The following is a 20,345-nucleotide window of genomic DNA, read 5'->3' on the forward strand; positions in this document are numbered from 1 at the left end:
GAAAGTGTCCTGATATTTAGATTTATTTTAAAATTGTATGCCATAGTATTCTTTAAGAAGAAAGTCTATATATGGAAATTCAGTAGATATAGGATATTTTTCTAGTCTGAATTAAAAATCATAACTCACTGATATGACCAAGAATTCAAAAGAGATGCTATTGCTTATGGAGCTCATTCTTCAGCCTTGCTCTTCAATTTTACCACTTTTTCTCTAAGATGGTCATTCTGGTAATTGTAACACTCCTGATCAGCTCAGCTCCCAGTGCTGCCCACTCTCTATAGTTCCATGACACTGAGTCTCCAGGGCCATTGACTACTCTTTATTAAGCATGTCCCAGTCTTATTATATATATATGTGTATATATATATATACACACACACACATATGTATATATATATACACGCACATATATATACATATATGAGTGTGTATGTGTGTGTATCTATATATAGATATATAGATATATATGCACACATACATTTTAAAAGAACTACAGCTGCTCAAGGATTTCTAGTGTGTGGGTGACAGCAAAGTTACATTAACCATATTACTTGAATCTTATTAGTTATTAGCCCCCGTTTGTGTGATAATAGGAGTTCAGTCCCTATTTCAGAGTATTGTGTTCTTTTAAGTGATTTGGAGAATCCTTAGGGCATGACACACATTCTGCCAAGTGAGTGTGAGCCACTGCTCACCCTGACCTGCTTCTCCCTCAACCTCTAATCCCTGTTGCTCAGTTTGGCTCATTGCACCTGATAATTCCCTCACACAGGGAAAATGATTGCGGGTTGGACAGAGGAGGAATTCTTCAATCTCCCCTGGCAATTTAGTTTATTTAGGTATCCATCCCTTCTGTCAGACATTGCTATGGTATCGCAGTCCAGCTATGGATGTGACTGCATTATTCACCCAGGAGACTCCTCAGCCTTCCTGTAAGTCATGGTGTAAATGTGGCTTGAGCAGTGCTACTTAACATCACTCAGCAGATAAATCCATGTCTCAGATCTTCCCTGAACCAGGACCACCCTTGCATCCTTCCCTAGTCCTACCATATGACTTACCATAGTGAAGCATGGGAAAAATGAGCTAAGGGTTAAAACAATTTAATTTTAGACCAGACTTTGTGGCTAATTGTGTAACCTTAAATAAATATTTTAATCTATGTGAACTTAGTCTCTTCATCTACAAACTATCAGAGGTGTGGGGTAGATTACCTGTAAGTATCTTTCTATATATAAGAGAGCTTCATTTTGGAATAAACCTATCGACAAGCGGAAATTTATACCTCTTTCTCATTGTCCTCACCACAAACTGGTAGTGTTTTGTATATTTTAGGATCTGTCATGGTAGGATGGCCAAAGCTCTTAACTGTGAGTCCAAAGGCTTCAGTTTGGGTCTCAGTCCTTCTCACGCTGAGTTTTCTAACTTCAAATAAATCACTCACTTGCTTAATTTGTTTACATATAAGAGAATGCTCTTGAAGGTGCTTTACAACTGTATTATTTATATGCCAAGATGAGAAGATATCTCTGAGATGTTTTTTCTTTTGTTTAACATCTTACCTTGTCAAAGAATATCTCCAAAGGAGATTTGCTTACGTGTCAAATCTCCACTATTTATTGTCAGCATGAAATCTTCTTCCACTGAGTGGGAGAAGATAAATTTTGAATTCTGAGTATGAATTACGCTTGCTTAGCAAGGCCTTACTTATCTCTTTTTGGTTGTTTTCCTCATGTCTCTCTATGATGCACTAGGGGGTTTGCATTAAGCTTAGGATGCCCGGCATGATTGATTGTATTTCCAGTGGCTGGACACTTTGCTGGGAGCTGTGGTTATGTCTTGGAAAATCACACTAATCGAATTTGAAGACACTGATGTGCATTCTCAAGTAAGAGTCTTGCTCTTGGGGATTTCATCTAGGTCAGGCTTTATAAATTAAGTGATGGATTTTTTTTCCTTAAGTCAGTAAATAAAATTCATCAGTGGCCTTACATTGCCTTCACACTTCTGCAGTTCAGCCAACCTCTGAGTCAAATAGCATTTTATCCACTTTAAAGCTAATGTTTTGTGGTAGTTGGCAATCTATTTATTAAAGACAGAAGACGGAAACACAGGATAATTTGAGAACAACTTCTGAGATCACTGAAAAGCTAGAGAAAAATGATCATTAAATGTATTTCTCAGAAATTGTTGAAGACTATATGTTTACTATCATTCCTTTCTGTACAGGAAACAATGCAGAATTTTTCGAATGTCTCAGATCAAAGGCAGTTTCAAAACAGCAAAACAATCGTACCGTTTTTATTTTACTTCATTTATTTATTCATCTACTTATTTAAAAATGTTTACTAAACACTCTGAGCCAGAAAGCACGCAGGGAATGGAAGCAGGCACATCTTTAAAATCTCAGGGTCTTGTTTTTTTTCTTTTTAAGGCAATAAAAGAGAAAACAAAGCAACAGATACTGAGAATCAATCTGTAAGAAGGATAATAATATTACTGTAAAAAGTTGATATCTTTATGTATGTTTGCTACACAGTATTACTGGGAAGATTGTAAGAACTATGATAATTAAAATGCATGGTACCTGGTTTGTAACAGATGCTTATATATGTTAGTCTTTTCACTAGTGGGAGATGACACTAAATAATGTAGAGTCCTTTCAGATTAGAGTATTTTTAATGCTATCAGATAGTGTCTGCATTATTAATTGCTGTATCCTAAAACAGGGCTTAATTTGTTTGTAATGAGTGACAGTGAATACTTAACCAAGGGAGGGTCATTGAAGGTATTTTTAAAAATCTACTGAAGATGCTGTAGACAGAGATCTTCCATTAGAAGTGTTACTGGTTTAGGTGATATTTATGGAAAAAAAAATTGCAAAGCTAGAGAACAGGGACAGACATCACCAAAATGTGAAGCATGATTTATCAAGGAATACAAAAGCAAAACCTCAGCAGGACCCCCAAGTTCTCATTATCCTATGGAGAAATGTGTTTGGCTGGAGCACAAATAGATACCAAGTGGAAAGTGCCACAGAAGACAGACCCTGTTACATCCTGAGTTACGCTCCTATGGAGAATCTAGGGGAGGACCGAAGAGAATCTGGCCTACACTGTAATAAAAGGAGCTTTCTGCTCAGAAAAAAAAGCCAGCTTTGAGAACTCACACAACAGTTGCCTAGGTTATATTCTACAGTGCTAGAGAGATTCTAGGGTACCTAAGGGAGAGAGATAGCCACAGGGGTTATCCAGCAAATAGAGGGATTGTCTCCTCAATGTCATTGTTCCTACTTTGAAACTGTTATGGAGTTCTTGATGCTGCTGGGACTCAGAACTCAATATTAAAAAGTAGCCTTAGGTTTGTTTCTCCTAGTCACTTTGTTAACGAGTGTGTAAAAAACATTAACTACTGTGAGAAACTGCTATTTATAGGAAATTTCTTGATGTAATCTGAGTTTTAACACAAGAAATAGGAAGGAGTTCTTAGGATGTCGCTTTGTGAGGAAGGAGAAGGCAAAATGGGTGTTGAGAAGAAATCTACAGGAAAGATGACTATGTTAAAGGTTCATATTTTTTTTTAAAAAGTTGATGTCCATGTTAAGATAGACATTCAGAACAGACAGATGTTGGATGGATGAATAGACATTAAGGATGGATTTACCTAGGTCTGTAGGGCTTACAAATGTGAGGGATATATAGATAGAAGTAATCTGGAGGAGAAAGGATTAGGATTATATATATGCTTTCTGATTCTGCCTCTTTGGTTTAAATGAGACTACTCTGTCATTAAGTGCTGCACTAATTTGGGAAAAAATATATAAAATATGGACTGGATACTAATGGATTCCCGCTGCAGGTGGAATTTGTCTTAAATTTTGGAAGCTACGCTGCCAGTGGAAACCCAAGGAAATCAGTGATATTTCCACATTTTGACATAATAGATTCAGGATAATCTTGGACATAATTTGTTTTTCTTGGCTAGCTAAAGCTAAGCAAAACCCAAATTTCTACTGTCAGACACATTTTCTCTTAATTATAAGTGCTTTTATGGAAAGTTAATTTGTGTGGGTTTAATTTATTTACATATATTTACATTTGACTCATTAAAATGTTCTTTCCAAGAGTTGTTTGCAACTGTTTGAGCATTTTAAGTGTTGTTGAAAAATGAAAATATGTCTTTTGCCAATTGAGAATAAATTTAGAAGCCCCGAAGTTTAGGTTGTAGCTTACTACCTTTTACTATGGAAAAATATTTTATGCTGACTAGTACAGAGCCTCCAAATAAAAATAGCATTCCAAAGTAAACAATCAATCCCTTCTGTCATAGCTGCACCCACATCAAACTTTAAGGAAATTGGTAGATTCAAGGTGTAAACACCACCATCACATAAAAACTTGCAAAAAAAAATGCAAAATGGGCATTGCATTTTATTTATATTTGTGAAGGTTCAGTCACTCAAGAAGCATTTATTAAATACCCACTTTGTACAAGACATAGTAGTTGCTCTAAAGCAACCAACATTTTATAAACCATTATCTTTGCTCTCAACTTATTATCAACTAAAATCCTATTAGACTCTGATACAAATCTATACCTCCTAAAACACTTCTGTGTTATTTTTATAATTCCTGTCTTGAGCTAATAGTAGTTATCAGTTGTTCCACCACTACTTATCACTAGGCAAACAACTAATTGATATTATATGCATCTATATGGTATTATATGTATGATTTTATTCAAAGTTACATGGCCATTCTTTGTAATAGATATTGTTATACCCATTTAACAGACCTAAGAAGGAGCCTTTGAAAAATTCATTAACTTTCCCAAGGTCTGTTTCACTTGAAGGCTTAACTCATTATTATTGTCTTCTTTTTTTTTTGAGATGGAGTCTCACTCCAATGCCCAGGCTGGAGTGCAGTGGCGTGATTTCCGCTCACTGCAAACTCTGCCTCCCGGCTTCAAGCGATTCTCCTGTCTCAGCCTCCCTAGTAGCTAGTGTTTGAATGAAGAACGTGTCTTTAGGAGCACTGGTAATTAAAGTTTCGCCCTATAGTGATAGGCATTGTTTCCATTCACAAGTCTTTTGTGAAAACTCATCATCCTTCTCTCCCTCCCTCTACACACTACTAAGGAAACTAGATGTTAGAGGATTATAAATAACAGTTTTTAGTATCATCTAGAAAACACGTTTTCTTATAAGAAAAAAAATGATAGGAGAGTTCAAGTGAAAGATACAAAAACAATTCCTCAGTTATAGAACAGAGGCTATAGGGTGCTTGAAACCAGGCATTTAGACGAAAAAATAAAGTTTAATTTCTTTGTTTGGGATATCTTAATAGACAGTCTTATGTCACTGGGTGATTTTAGCCTATATCCAAAAAGATTTCGCTGATTGAATTAATCCTTTTTATTCTGGCCACTTGATAATGGTCAAGTAGGAAATCCAAATAATTAAAAGAGCTTTATTTTTACCTAAACCTGCATGTAAACCACCTCACTGGCTCAACGAAAAGTGAATATTATGATCTGGGAATAACAAATCAATCCTGATAAATTCATTATCTACATTTTTGACTGAAACTGGATTGAGCAGAAAATCTCATTGTTTTCACCCACACTCGACTTCTGAATCAAGGATGATTTAGGCTTTAGGAGTTACATCTCCAAACACAGAATTTGAAATGGGCCGTAGGCAATGAGAAGAAGCTGTCACTTTCCACTAGCATAAAAGAAATTGTGTTAGGCAACATTGTTCTTAAGAGACTCAAATAATTTTGGCTGCCCCAAAGGGTTTCAGTTCTTTGTAGTTTCATCTACTTATTTCTCAGTGATGATATTTATTGACATAAATTCATGATCCTAAGTCAAAAGAATATCTGCAGTCTGTGGCTATGTTGATCTTTCTTTGTTTTCACTAGACTTTTTCATTATGTTTTAAATCTTGATGTGTAATATTTTAGAAGAAAAACAGATTACGTATCACTCTAAGCCTATGACTATTCCAAATGGAACTACTCTAACATTGTTGACTTACTGGAAAGAAAGTGTTTTTAATAATAAAGCAAACAGATACCTGTCTGGTTAACATTTATCAGTGGCGCTGAGTCGTTTTATCACTTGATCCTTTTGTTTTTGAAAGAAAGGAATAGTCAATAAAAAAGTACAAATTTTAAGCTGGATGTGGTGGCTCACGCCTCTAATCCCAGCACTTTGGAAGGCTGAGGCAGGCAGATCACCTGAGGTCAGGAGTTCGAGACCAGCCTGACCAATATGGAGAAACCCTGTCTCTACTAAAAATACAAAATTAGCCAGATGTGGTAGCGGGCATTTGTAATTCCCAGCTCCTCGGGAGGCTGAGGCAGGAGAATCGCTTGAACCTGGGAGTCGGAGGTTGCAGTGAGCCGAGACCCTGCCATCGCTCGCTAGCCTGGGCAACAAGAGCAAAATTCTGTCTCAGAAAAAGTACATATTTTAGTAAAAGTGAAAACAAAGGCATCTCTTAAGAAATTAAGCCTTCTATTAACCTTGACTTAGCCAATCATGCTATCTATAAGCAGTAAGAAAATATAAATAAAGGCCAGGCATGGTGGCTCATGCCTGTAATTCTAGCACTTTGGGAGGCCGAGGTGGGTGGAATGCCTGAGCTCAGTAGTTCGAGACCAGCCTGGGCAAAATGGTGAAACCACATCTCTACTAAAAATACAAAAAAAAAAAAAAAAAAAAAAAAAAAAAGGTCGGTTGTGGTGGTGTGCACCTGTAGTCCCAGCTACTCGGGAGGCTGAGGCAGGAGAATTGCTTACACCCAGGAGGCGGAGGTTGCAGTGAGCCAAAATCACAAGATCATGCCACTGAACTCCAGCCTGGTGAAAGAGTGAGACTGCATCTCCAAAAACAAAAAAAAAAAAAAAAAAGAGAGAAGAAAATACATATAAAATAACGTCATTTTGTCATAATTACGGAAGAACAAATTACTTGCTGCAACAAATACTGATGTGGAAATGTTCCTTTATATAACAGTCAGAATAGGCATATTAATGTTGTGGTAAGAAACAGCCTCCAATTTTAGTGGCTTAAATAACATGAGCTTTTTGTTCACCTTGGCTTCCTACTATGGGTAAGTGGGGAACTCTAATTGTAACAACTCAGTGATCTAGACTGGTGGAGTAGTGACATGCTTGAAAATTGCTGGTCTCCAGGCCAGAAGGAAAAAAGATAGTCTTGCACTGGTAATTAAATTTTTGCCCTGTAGTGATGCTCATTGTTTCCATTCACAAGTTCTGTGTGAAAACTCATCATCCTTCTCTCCCTACCCCTATGAACTACTAAGGAAACTAGAGGGGAAATCACACAAATGGTCTTGAAGAGACAGAAGTTTGTGGATGTACAAAATGTAGACATTGAACGGAAGACTAATACAAACCTAATGTACAGTTTACCTAATATACAATTGAGGAGTAATAAGTACTTTAATTGAGAAAGGGAGAGATTGGGAGGCACACAGAGATTTTACTTTTCTACTGAATATAAAGCCCAACTGATTAACAATTTTAAGATCTCTTATCCTGGGGACGAAGGATGCTGCTTACTTTGTTTTTTAATCAATCCCAAGTTCAATATTCTTTATGACTCTCAGCTCCATGCTCTGGGGTTTTCCTTTTTCTTTGTTATTCTCCTTGGCCATATTCACAAGAACGATGGAGAATAAACTTTCGTTGGTGACTGAGCAGTGTTCTCAGCCTGATTCCTGCCAGTAGAAGTGTACAAGCCCGTAAAGAATGGCATTCTTTTGTTTGCAACAATATGGATAGAACTGGAGGTCATTATACTAAGTGAAATAAGACAGGCACAGAAAGTCATTTCAGATTTTAAGCAGTTACAGCCTCTTGTAATCCAAACTGATGATCCTTTTTACCAGAATAACATATTCAGAAATGTATTTAGCTTTTTCTTTACTTGATTCCAGTCAGGAACAGGTACCAATAGCCAAACCCATGGTCCTCTTTGTGATATCTCTTTACTCTTCTCAACTTTATTGCAGATATCTTGATCCCATGAGACTTTGGTGGGAGGACCACATTTTCAGGCCCCATTTTGTAGAACTTCTAGGCTTTCCCCAGTACCACCTTACTTTATTCAACCTGTTAATTCATTCAGATATTTAAAACACTTTTATTTTTATTTTATTTTATTTTATTTTGAGACAGAGTCCCACTCTGTCACCTAGGCTGGAGTGCAGTGGCACAATCTCAGCTCACTGCAACCTCCATCTCCCATGTTCAAGCGATTCTCCTGCCTCAGCCTCCCAAGTAGCTGGAATTACAGGTGCCTGCCATCATGCCCAGCTAATTTTTGTATTTTTAGTAGAGATGGGGTTTCATCATGTTGGCCAGGCTGGTCTTGAACTCTTTACCTCAGGTGATCCGCCTGTCTCAGCCTCCCAAAATGCATTTTTGTTGTTGTTTTTTTTTTTTTTTTTTTTTTTTTTTTTTTTTTTTTTATTTTTAATTTTTATTTTTATTTTTATTTTTTTTCATTTTTTTTTTTTTTTTATTATACTTTAAGTTCTAGGGTACATGTGCATGACTTTTATATCATGTATAACTCCCCAATGCAATCCCTCCCTCCTCCCCCCTCCCCATGATAGGCCCCAGTGTGTGATGTTCCCCTTCCCGAGTCCAAGTGATCTCATTGTTCAGTTCCCACCTATGAGTGAGAACATGCGGTGTTTGGTTTTCTCTTCTTGTGATAGTTTGCTAAGAATGTTGTTGTTTTTTTTAATGGGTGTGATGATGAGGCTCTTGGTTTAATCCTTGATGCAGTGAGATTTGACTGGCTTTTGTCATTCAACACATTTTATAAAATTTTATTTGCTTTATAAAATTCTTTTTTACTGTTCTTTTTAACTTTTCTTTTACAGTTGTTCTTTTCAGAGCTACAAATTCTCAAATTTTGGAACTTCCTTATTCCTTTCCTTCCTGTTTGCAAATTGGTAAATTTTAAAAAATCGTTCTTATAATACTCAGCCCACTGCTGCCAATGGCAGCCACCACATACTACTATTCCATTTTCCTATGAAGCTAAAAGTTTACTGTGTTTCTTTTTTTTTTTTTTTTTTTTTTTTTTGAGACGGTGTCTCGCTCTGTCACCCAGGCTGGAGTGCAGTGGCCGGATCTCAGCTCACTGCAAGCTCCGCCTCCCGGGTTCACGCCATTCTCCTGCCTCAGCCTCCTGGGTAGCTGGGACTACAGGCGCCGCCACCTCGCCCGGCTAGTTTTTTTGTAGTTTTTAGTAGAGACGGGGTTTCACCATGTTAGCCAGGATGGTCTCGATCTCCTGACCTCGTGATCCGCCCGTCTCGGCCTCCCAAAGTGCTGGGATTACAGGCTTGAGCCACCCGCTTTTCACGTCACCACAGGTGACATTTTTACCAAATACTCTACTTTTGTATAGTATAAACTACCATGTACTGTTCTTCAATACAACCTTTTCCTTTTCACATACCAACCAGTCAAAACCAATGCCATACATTTTAGGTTTTGTTAGAGCAGTGCTGTATTCCTAGGGAACATTGTTTTATCATTAAGGAAGACAAGGTTATCCTGCTGTAAGAATTAAATCCCAAATTTTAGTGCTTTAAACAACAGAGTTCTCTCACTCATATAACGAACTCATCATGAGTCATATGGGGATCTTGGGGTCTTTTCTCGTTAGGTGAAGGAGTCACCATTTCAAACATTGTTGGTCTCTGTGTTAACTAAGGGGAATACAAAAGGAATTCTGGAGGGCTACTAGCATTTAAATGCTCGGTCCAGGGGGAGCTTTCACTCATTGGCCAGAATAAGAAAAGCATCTGGTCAGAAAGGAAAATTTTACCATCTACTCTGATAAATGGAGAACAGAAATATTTGGGGAGCTTCTGGATGACATCTACTCTCTCTGTTCTCGAATATCCAATCTCTTAGCAAGTCCTTTTGGATTTTGATTTTTAAAATATCAAGAATTTTACTTTTTAAATCACTGCTATCACTATCATTCTGTTTCCATTTTATTTTAATAGCCTTCTGACCTTCCCTTCTAAGCATTATTATATAATTTCCCTGGCTAAGGAAAATCTCTTCAACTTAATTGGATAAACATTGAGTGCTGCTTAGATGCAAGGCATTACTCTATCCACTAGAAGAAAGTTCGATGTTACAGAAATGAAAGAAGAAGGCAAGGAACAAAACTGAAGAAAATAAAGGCCCTAAGCTCTACAATTTTACGATAAGTAGAAAGTGTAAGGTTTGGGAGAAGAAACTTTGGGAGAAGAAACTTATAAAATCTAAAGAAACATTTGGAGTCATTTATTAGGCATGTAATTCATGGTTGTGAAGGAATTCAGAGTTTAAATAAACTTTTTTGTTGTTATTTTGCTGCCCTTTTTAATTAAATAGGTGGAGAACACAAGGTTTAAAAGATTAGGCTATCATAAGTTAGATGAGTTCTGTGTGTTATGTGCTGGCTTAGAGGTATCAAACCAGTGGGGAAGGGAGAACATAAGGTCAGGGAAAGACCTGCATTGGAGGAAATAACAGCTTATAATTTCGGTATAAGACACACTGCAGAGGGATGGGCACTGAAGACAGGCTTGCATCAGAGGCAACATGCGAGGAAGTTAAATGTGGTAGAAAAGGTATGCCATCAGAAGATGCATTTATCTGTTGTATCCTTACAGACAGGTGAGTGTTATTATTACATCATAGTTAATTAATCCACAAGAGCATGATCTTAGAGAACTAAGGGCATGGGTTCTATTTGTGGTCTGCTTGTGACCTAGAGCCAGAACAGGGTAGGAACTAAGCAGAGATTTAGAATTTGAGCTAGGTTCAGTAGGATTCCACTGTCAGCAAGGCCTTTAAGCCAAGTAATCTTAGCCACAATAGGAACCAAGCTTAGCATGAAAAGACCTGCAGTCCCCTCTGCCTGGTGTTTTTAAGGATACGTAAGTGGTAGCTGCCTACATCATAACTGGGTTAAAGGACACATAGAGCTGAGTCTGTAAGTTTAAGCAAGAAATTGAAGAGTTCAAGAAGGCAGTGACTGACATTGCTTTTGTCTGCGATTATATAAAGAGTTGGTGAAAACAAAGGAGATCTCTTGATTTTGTGACTATAATTTAGCTTGGGCAAATTCTACTCCACCATGCTCTTCAAAGATCTTTAAAAAAGAGACAACAAATGCAAAGAAAGCAAAATAGAAATTTTTAATTTGCTTAACTCTTTCATAATGTTTTCAAGTCACCCTAAATGTGAGGGAATGGAGTCCCTATGGGTTCCAGTGTTTTGCCCAGGCAGGTCACATCACGCAGAAGATGATATGCCTGTCTCCCCTGCCTGCCAAGATAGCACATTCACCCACTGTGCTGCCTATCCCAATTTTAATTAAATGCACATATGTTCTTGTTTTGCTTTTGTTCTTTCTGTCTAAACTCATCATTCCCATGTTTTGATCCTACTTATTACTCCAAAATGTCCTCAGAATGGCGTAACTCTAAAATATTCTATTATGGGTTTTGAACTCAAAAATGTGAATGTTTGAATTCAAACCCACTTGGGCAAAATATTCACAATTTCGGATGCCTTTTTCTCAAATAGAGATAATACTACTGATAGGTAATAAGACTACCACAGAGGGGTAGGGGCTCTACTATTTAGGGGAGAATGGTATCAGGGCAATAGTCTGCTTTCTTTTTCTACATCTTACTCCATTAATGGAGAAGCAAGAGTGGGTAAGTTTTCTCTCTCTTTTGATTGGAGAAAGAACATTTAATTTTCAAAATTAGCTTCATCTGCTTTTTTTTTTCTTCATTTGATTTGACCTACTCCTTACATGCAGATTTTCATCTCTTTACCAGTCAAACCAAAAGAAACTCCAGTCTGTATTCCTGCAGTGAAGAGATGGGGTGGAAAACAAGGGGGAAACTGCAGATGATCAGTTAATGTGACCTGGTGGGTAACGTGTGTCCTGAGAAAAGAAGAAAAAGGCTATATTGTTCTTGGGCCCAGACTGGATGCTAAGACCTTCCCCTGCCCTCCTTTGCAAATTTGATATTTTGGTGATTATTTGCTTCTTTAATCTTAAAGGATACAGAATATAAGAGACAGAGGACTGTCAAATACCAAAACACACCAACCCGAAGGATTTGCTTTCAAGAAAAGACAAACTTTTTGCAAAATATGTAACATAAAACTTGCTACAAAGTTAACATTCAGTAATTATACCCTATTTTATTGTACATATAGATATATTTGACGTTCGTGTATAACATATGTATATATGTGTATAATATATATATATGTATGTATAGTTTGTGTGTAACTTTTCCACTAATGTTATGCTATTTGCTTTTTGTAAGAAATTGCAGTTAGAAGGCAGAAATAGCATATAAAACCTTGTTAGTTTATTACTTGTGATGCAAATTTCTCTTTAGACATTGTTTCTAAAACTTTTACATTTTCTTCTGTAAGGTAAGTGGGGCTGGTCATGGCTGCCTCAGAGTTACTGTAAGTTAAAACTAGTTGGTAAGCCAGAGCAATATTGATTCAGGTACTCTATAAATGATACCTTGTTATGATTCTTAAATCTAGAATTGTATTAATTAAGAATATGGATTGCAAATTAAAGAAACTAAGTCAAGTTAGCTACCAGTAAAACAATTTTTTGGAAGCCTCCTGGTTATCTCATTAAATTCAAGAAAACACTGGAAAACCATGTCTCAAGAAGGTAGTTACCCCGGGAACAACTGAAGAAATAAACTTTTATTTCAAGCTCTGCCATAGTGTAACCCACTATCCCCAACTGGTCAGACTGGCAGGTCAAATTCTCTTTTTTTAGTCTTATTATCATAACTTGAATTATGTATCAGGCATGAGTCAGCCAGAGTCTGTGGCTTATAGGTTAGGCAGACACGTCAAAAGTTGTTTTCCATAAGTCTTCAAAAAGAAATTATTTGAAAATACTATAAAAAGATAATTGTGGAGAATATTATTAATGGATTCCTTATGTTGCTCAGTTTGCCTTGTATGAAGATCACAGTGTCAAATTCCTCTTAATGCTCAGGTTGAAGGAAAACCTTATTTCTTCTGAATAAATATATTGCTTTTCAAGTAGAAAATGTGACCTACATATCAGATCTTATCTCTCTTTGCCTTTGTTTCTCCAAAGCTCAGAACAAAATCTTATCCTCTCTTTTTCTTCTATCCCTCTTCAATCAGAATTTTTGAAAATTCCATACCACTTTTGTTTATTGTTTTTTATTTCTAATAATAAATGATTTTACTATACTACCCTCCATGTTTAAGGTGTCTCAAATGTGTTTTGGAGTGGATGTCATTTAAATGAATAAAGATCATTCAAATAACAGAGTTTTGAAAAACTAATAGTATACTTTAGATTTATAGATATGCTAAGTTAATGAGTTATATTTATTTACCATTATTCCTTTGTGACCTATACAAAGTCAGCTAAATTTGAACATCAATCCTACCTTCATAGCATATTGGTAATAAAGAACTCATGTTCTTGTAGTCTCGAGTATCAGTGTATTTCCTCTATTCGCTAGTCTTCACTCTAGTCCCTTATATTCTTTTTGATTAAGATAATTGATCTAGCTATTGAATCTCAGTGTTATTCTCTGTTTGGTATTGGGGATTGAAATTTAGTATATTGGTCAAGAGAATGGATTATACAGTTTGCCTGATTTAAATTCAACTTCAACTTTTGCTTAGTAGCTATGTCACTTTGGGAGAGTTATCTAAATTTCACTTTATGTATCTGTAAATATGGGATGCTAATACCCACTCAATCAGGTTGTCATACAGATTAAAATAAAATGTCTTACAAAAGCTCATAGCAGGGCATAAAGCAGGAGCTAAGTAATTGGCAGTGATCATTATTATTACTATGGCGATGATTTAACTATCTTTTCTGCAGGTTATTGAATTTCCAGTTATTTTGGTGATTTCTAAGGCTTTATTGGTCTTGCCATCAATCCTTGTTGGTTCATTTAACTTCTCCATGTTTTGTTGTACTGCTGTTTACTGTTTTATCTTTCATTGCTTAGAATCCTATGCTGTATGTTTTCATACTTTTTATTATAACTTACAAATATTTATCACATGTGTAGAATATGTACCACACATGCTTCTCTCAGACAAATGTAAGCTCCACAAGGAAAGAGACCACACCACGTCAGTTGTTTTCTCTGTATCATCACCCATGCATAGCATAGTGCCTGCAGCACAGTAGGGATTCAACACATTGTTATTGATGTCAATCATATTTCTGTCATTTTTTTTCTACTGTGCACTTTGCACATCCCTTGCCTTGCCTTATCGTGGATGGTTTTGTATAGCTCTTGCTTCTTTAGGCCTTCTGTTTTTCTACCTTCTCTCTCTCTCTTTTCATTTTTTTTGTGAGACAGCGTTTCACTCTTGTTTTCCAGGCTGGAGTGCAATGGCGCGATCTTGGCTCACCGCAACCTCTGCCTCCCAAGTTCAAGTGATTCTCCGGCCTCAGCCTCCCGAGTAGCTGGGATTGCAGGCATGCACCACCACACCCGGCTAATTTTGTATTTTTAGTAGAGACGGGGTTTCTCCATATTGGTCAGGCTGGTCTCAAGCTACCGACCTCAGGTGAACCATCTGCCCCGTCCTTTCAAAGCGCTGGGATTATAGGCATGAGCCACTGCACCCCGGCCTGTTTTTCTACTCTCTTTGTGTGCTGTAATTGCATTCCTTTGTTCTGAAATTCTTGGTTACTATTATAAATTCTTGCAGAAGCGGTCCCACAGGAAACTGTGTCATTTGGGTGGGAAAATACTAAATTTCTGCAGTACCATTAGGATAGGAGTCATCCCCAAAAACAAACCAACAAAAAACCATTTATCTTGGATGCCCACTCTCCTGTCACTTAAAAAAATTTTTCCAAGCAGCAGCCCCAAAGAAAGAACATTCAAGACTATAGGCTGAGTCAGAACTGCTGTCTCAGCTCTTTCATTTGTAACCCTTTGCTGCCCACTGTATGAATTTACAGTGGCACATTATCATCTTAACTGCCTTTTAATGGTGATTATGATGTCCTGCAAATTGAGAAAAAAAGATGCTGGCTGTTAATTCCTAGGAGATTATAGGCCCAATAACTACTGTTATTAGTTCCAGGATGATTGCCAATAATGCAGAATCACTTAGGCTCCATTATATGCAATCTTAAGGGCTTTAAGAATAATCTAAATTCCCTAAACCATTATCTTTAACTTAGACCAGGACTATGATGATGATAAGCACAACTGGGGTTCAGTCGTTAGATATCTAAATTGGGAAATTATTGTCTTTTTAGTAAAATGCCCTTTTGGAGAATAAGTTAGAAAGAGTTTCTAAGGGTTAATAAGTGGTAGGAAAAAAAATGCTACTCCTTTCTTCCCACCACCTGCTAGTTTGTAAGACATTTCTACGTAAGCAAGACTGAAGGAGTTTCAGCATGCTAATGACCTTAACATTAAACTTCGGAAGCCACATGGTCACTCTTACATATAGAGTGGAGAGATTTCTGTCCACTCTAGGGATTGTTTCAAGCTTAGTTCATGTAAAGCATCAGTCTGAATGCAGGTGATGCTCATGATGTCAACCAGCATCTTTTGGTTATTCTAATGGGAGACATTGTAGTTCTGTTTTGGCTAGAGGACACCAACCCATATATGTTTGAAATGAAGCCATTAACTATTCAGAGGGGGAAACATCTGAAAATTAAAAATTCAGATTTTCTTAATAGCTTCTAGGATTTTCTGATGTATAAAACTGGCACTGGAGTATACTGGAAAGAATATAGTTTTGAAATTAGATACATCTCTTTAGACATTTTCTAGGTATGAGGCCTTGGGTACATCAACCTCTCTAAGGATAGTATTTATCTTGCCACATTGTTAGGAGTAAATAAGGTAATTTATGCAAATATTTTCAGAGCTTGGAAATGCAGAACAAGAAACAAAAATCAAGAGGAAAAAGGAAAAGGCATGTGTAGGTGAGAGCTTGGAGGTAGGCTTTGCAGAAACTTTGGGAGTTCTGATGCATAGGAGCAATAGTAGTATGAAAAAAATTAATCAGAGACAGAAAAGACATTTTAAGAAGCATCACTGTGGGTTGCAAGCTCCCTCCATTGTACTTTGAAAAATGCAACTAAAGATCTTAAATTGTTTGGAATTTTTTATTTCTAAACTGTGTTCCTTGAGTGAGATGTTGCCTTGAACCTGGAGCATTGAGATCAATATAAATTCTTGCATCGCCGTAACTGCTTCTCTCTCACCTGCCCCACATATTGGTTGGTTTCACCAGATTCCAAAGTAGAGGAAACAGCCATGGTAGAAACACACTGGTTTGATTTCATAAGATCTCCAAGTGCTTAATCTCACTTTCTCACTTAACACTTAAAAATATTTTTTAATCTCCTAATTTTTATTGTATGTTCTATAAGTTAAGAATAATAATACCTCACTCAGTTGTTATAGTGATTAGGTGAACTCATGCGTAAAAACATACAGCATGGAAACAAGTTTTTTATTATTTGATAATATTGGTGTTGTTAAATTCAATCAAGAAATAAGGCACCAGAGGAATAGACTAAAAGCAGTTCTTTCAACTCTTCCTTGCTGTTGTTGGGATGGGGTCAGGAGTTGGGTTCCTACTCCAGAGAATAATTTGAAAGGGACTCTTTTTTCCCATGTTGTGTTTCTATTGTATTATTTGTCTCTTTTGCTTTATACAACTCTTTTTTTAAGTATCTATTCTTAGTCCCCCTTCTCCTTAGGGACATGAGGCATAAAGAATATACTAAAAATGAAAGTAAGGGCCGGACGTGGTGGCTTATGCCTATAATCCCAACACTTTGGGAGGCCAAAGTGGGTGGATGACCTTAGGTAAGGAGTCCGAGACCAGCCTGGCCAACGTGGTGAAACCCCATCTCTACTAAAAATAAAAAAAATTAGTAGGGTGTGGTTCGGGGGATGACTGTAATCCCAGCTGCTTGGGAAGCTGAGGCAGGAGAATCGCTTGAACCCAGCAGGTGGAGGCTGCAGTGAGCTGAGATCATGCCATTTAACTCCAGCCTGGATGCCAAGAGTGAGACTCCATCACAAATAAAAAAAGAAAGTAAGGGAGGCGGAGCAAGATGGCCGAATAGGAACAGCACCAGTCTCCAACTCCCAGCGCGAGCGACACAGAAGACCGGTGATTTCTGCATTTTCAACTGAGATACTGGGGTCATCTCACTAGGGAGTGCCGGACAATCGGTGCTGGTCAGCTGCTGCAGCCTGACCAGCGAGAGCTGAAGCAGGGCGAGGCATCACCTCACCTGGAAAGCGCAAGGGGGAAGGGAATCTCTTTTCCTAGCCAGGGGAACTGAGACACACAACACCTGGAAAATCGGGTAACTCCCACCCCAATACCGCGCTTTGGGCAAACAGGCACACCAGAAGAGTATATCCCTCACCTGGCCGGGAGGGTCCCACGCTCACGGAGCCTCACTCATTGTTAACACAGCAGTCTGCAGCGCTCTAGTTGCGAGGCAGCAGCGAGGCTGGGGGAGGGGCGCCCGCCATTGCTGAGGCTTAAGTGGGTAAACAAAGCCGCTGGGAAGCTCGAACTGGGTGGAGCTCGCGGCAGCTCAGGGAAACCTGCCTGTCTCTGTGCACTCCACCTCTGGGGGTAGGGCTCAGCTAAGAAACCAACAGGAGAAGCGGCAGAGGCCTGAGCAGACGCAAACGACACTGTCTGACAGCTTTGGAGAGAGCGGTGGATCTCCCAACACGGAGATTGAGATCTGAGAACAGACAGACTGTCTGCTCAAGTAGGTCACTGACCCCTGAGTAGCCTAACTGGGAGACATCCCCTACTAGGGGCAGTCTGACACCCCACACCTCACAGGGTGGAGTACACCCCTGAGAGGAAGCTTCCAAAGTAAGAATCAGACAGGTACACTCGCTATTCAGCAATATTCTATCTTCTACAACCTCTGCTGCTGATACCCAGGCAAACAGGGTCTGGAGTGGACCTCAAGCAATCTCCAACAGACCTATAGCTGAGGGTCCTGACTGTCAGAAGGAAAACTATCAAACAGGAAGGACACCTATACCAAAACCCATCAGTACGTCACCATCATCAAAGACCACAGACAGATAAAACCACAAAGATGGGGAAAAAGCAGGGCAGAAAAGCTGGAAATTCAAAAAATAAGAGCACATCTCCCCCTGCAAAGGAGCGCAGCCCATCGCCAGCAACGGATCGAAGGTGGTCAGAGAATGACTTTGACGAGATGAGAGAAGAAGGCTTCAGTCCATCAAACTTCTCAGAGCTAAAGGAGGAATTACGTACCCAGTGCAAAGAAACTAAAAATCTTGAAAAAAGAGTGGAAGAATTGACAGCTAGACTAATTAATGCAGAGAAGGTCATAAATGAAATGACAGAGATGAAAACCATGACACGAGAAATACGTGACAAATGCACAAGCTTCAGTAACCGACTCGATCAACTGGAAGAAAGTATCAGTGATTGAGGATCAAATGAATGAAATGAAGCGAGAAGAGAAACCAAAAGAAAAAAGAAGAAAAAGAAATGAACAAAGCCTACAAGAAGTATGGGATTATGTAAAAAGACCAAATCTACGTCAGATTGGGGTGCCTGAAAGTGAGGGGGAAAATGGAACCAAGTTGGAAAACACTCTTCAGGATATCATCCAGGAGAACTTCCCCAACCTAGTAGGGCAGGCCAACATTCAAATTCAGGAAATACAGAGAACGCCACAAAGATACTCCTCCAGAAGAGCAACTCCAAGACACATAATTGCCAGATTCACCAAGGTTGAAATGAAGGAAAAAATCGTAAGGGCAGCCAGAGAGAAAGGTCGGGTGACCCACAAAGGGAAGCCCATCAGACTAACAGCAGATCTCTCGGCAGAAACTCTACAAGCCAGAAGAGAGTGGGGGGCCGATATTCAACATTCTTAAAGAAAGGAATTTTCAACCCAGAATTTCATATCCAGCCAAACTAAGTTTCATCAGTGAAGGAGAAATAAAATCCTTTACAGATAAGCAAATGCTTAGAGATTTTGTCACCACCAGGCCTGCCTTACAAGAGACCCTGAAGGAAGCCCTAAACATGGAAAGGAACAACCGGTACCAGCCATTGCAAAAACATGCCAAAATGTAAAGACCATCGAGGCTAGGAAGAAACTGCATTAACTAACGAGCAAAATAACCAGTTAATATCATAATGACAGGATCAAGTTCACACATAACAATATTAACCTTAAATGTTAATGGACTAAATGCTCCAATGAAAAGACACAGACTGGCAAACTGGATAAAGAGTCAAGACCCATCATTCTGCTGTATTCAGGAGACCCATCTCACATGCAGAGACATACATAGGCTCAAAATAAAGGGATGGAGGAAGATCTACCAAGCAAATGGAAAACAAAAAAAAGCAGGAGTTGCAATCCTAGTCTCTGATAAAACAGACTTTAAACCATCAAAGATCAAAAGAGACAAAGAAGGCCATTACATAATGGTAAAGGGATCAATTCAACAGGAAGAGCTAACTATCCTAAATATATATGCACCCAATACAGGAGCACCCAGATTCATAAAGCAAGTCCTTAGAGACTTACAAAGAGACTTAGACTCCCATACAATAATAATGGGAGACTTCAACACTCCACTGTCAACATTAGACAGATCAACGAGACAGAAAGTTAACAAGGATATCCAGGAATTGAACTCATCTCTGCACCAAGTGGACCTAATAGACATCTATAGAACTCTCCACCCCAAATCAACAGAATATACATTCTTCTCAGCACCACATCGTACTTATTCAAAAATTGACCACATAATTGGAAGGAAAGCACTCCTCAGCAAAGGTAAGAACAGAAATTATAACAAACTGTCTCTCAGACCACAGTGCAATCAAACTGGAACTCAGGACTAAGAAACTCAATCAAAACCGCTCAACTACATGGAAACTGAACAACCTGCTCCTGAATGACTACTGGGTACATAACGAAATGAAGCCAAAAATAAAGATGTTCTTTGAAACCAATGAGAACAAAGATACAACATACCAGAATCTCTGGGACACATTTAAAGCAGTGTGTAGAGGGAAATTTATAGCACTAAATGCCCACAAGAGAAAGCAGGAAAGATCTAAAATGGACACTCTAACATCACAATTAAAAGAACTAGAGAGGCAAGAGCAAACACATTCAAAAGCTAGCAGAAGGCAAGAAATAACTAAGATCAGAGCAGAACT

Source organism: Trachypithecus francoisi, unplaced genomic scaffold, assembly GCF_009764315.1.
Source record: "Trachypithecus francoisi isolate TF-2019V2 unplaced genomic scaffold, Tfra_2.0 Lachesis_group16, whole genome shotgun sequence".
Classification (NCBI taxonomy): Eukaryota; Metazoa; Chordata; class Mammalia; order Primates; family Cercopithecidae; genus Trachypithecus; species Trachypithecus francoisi.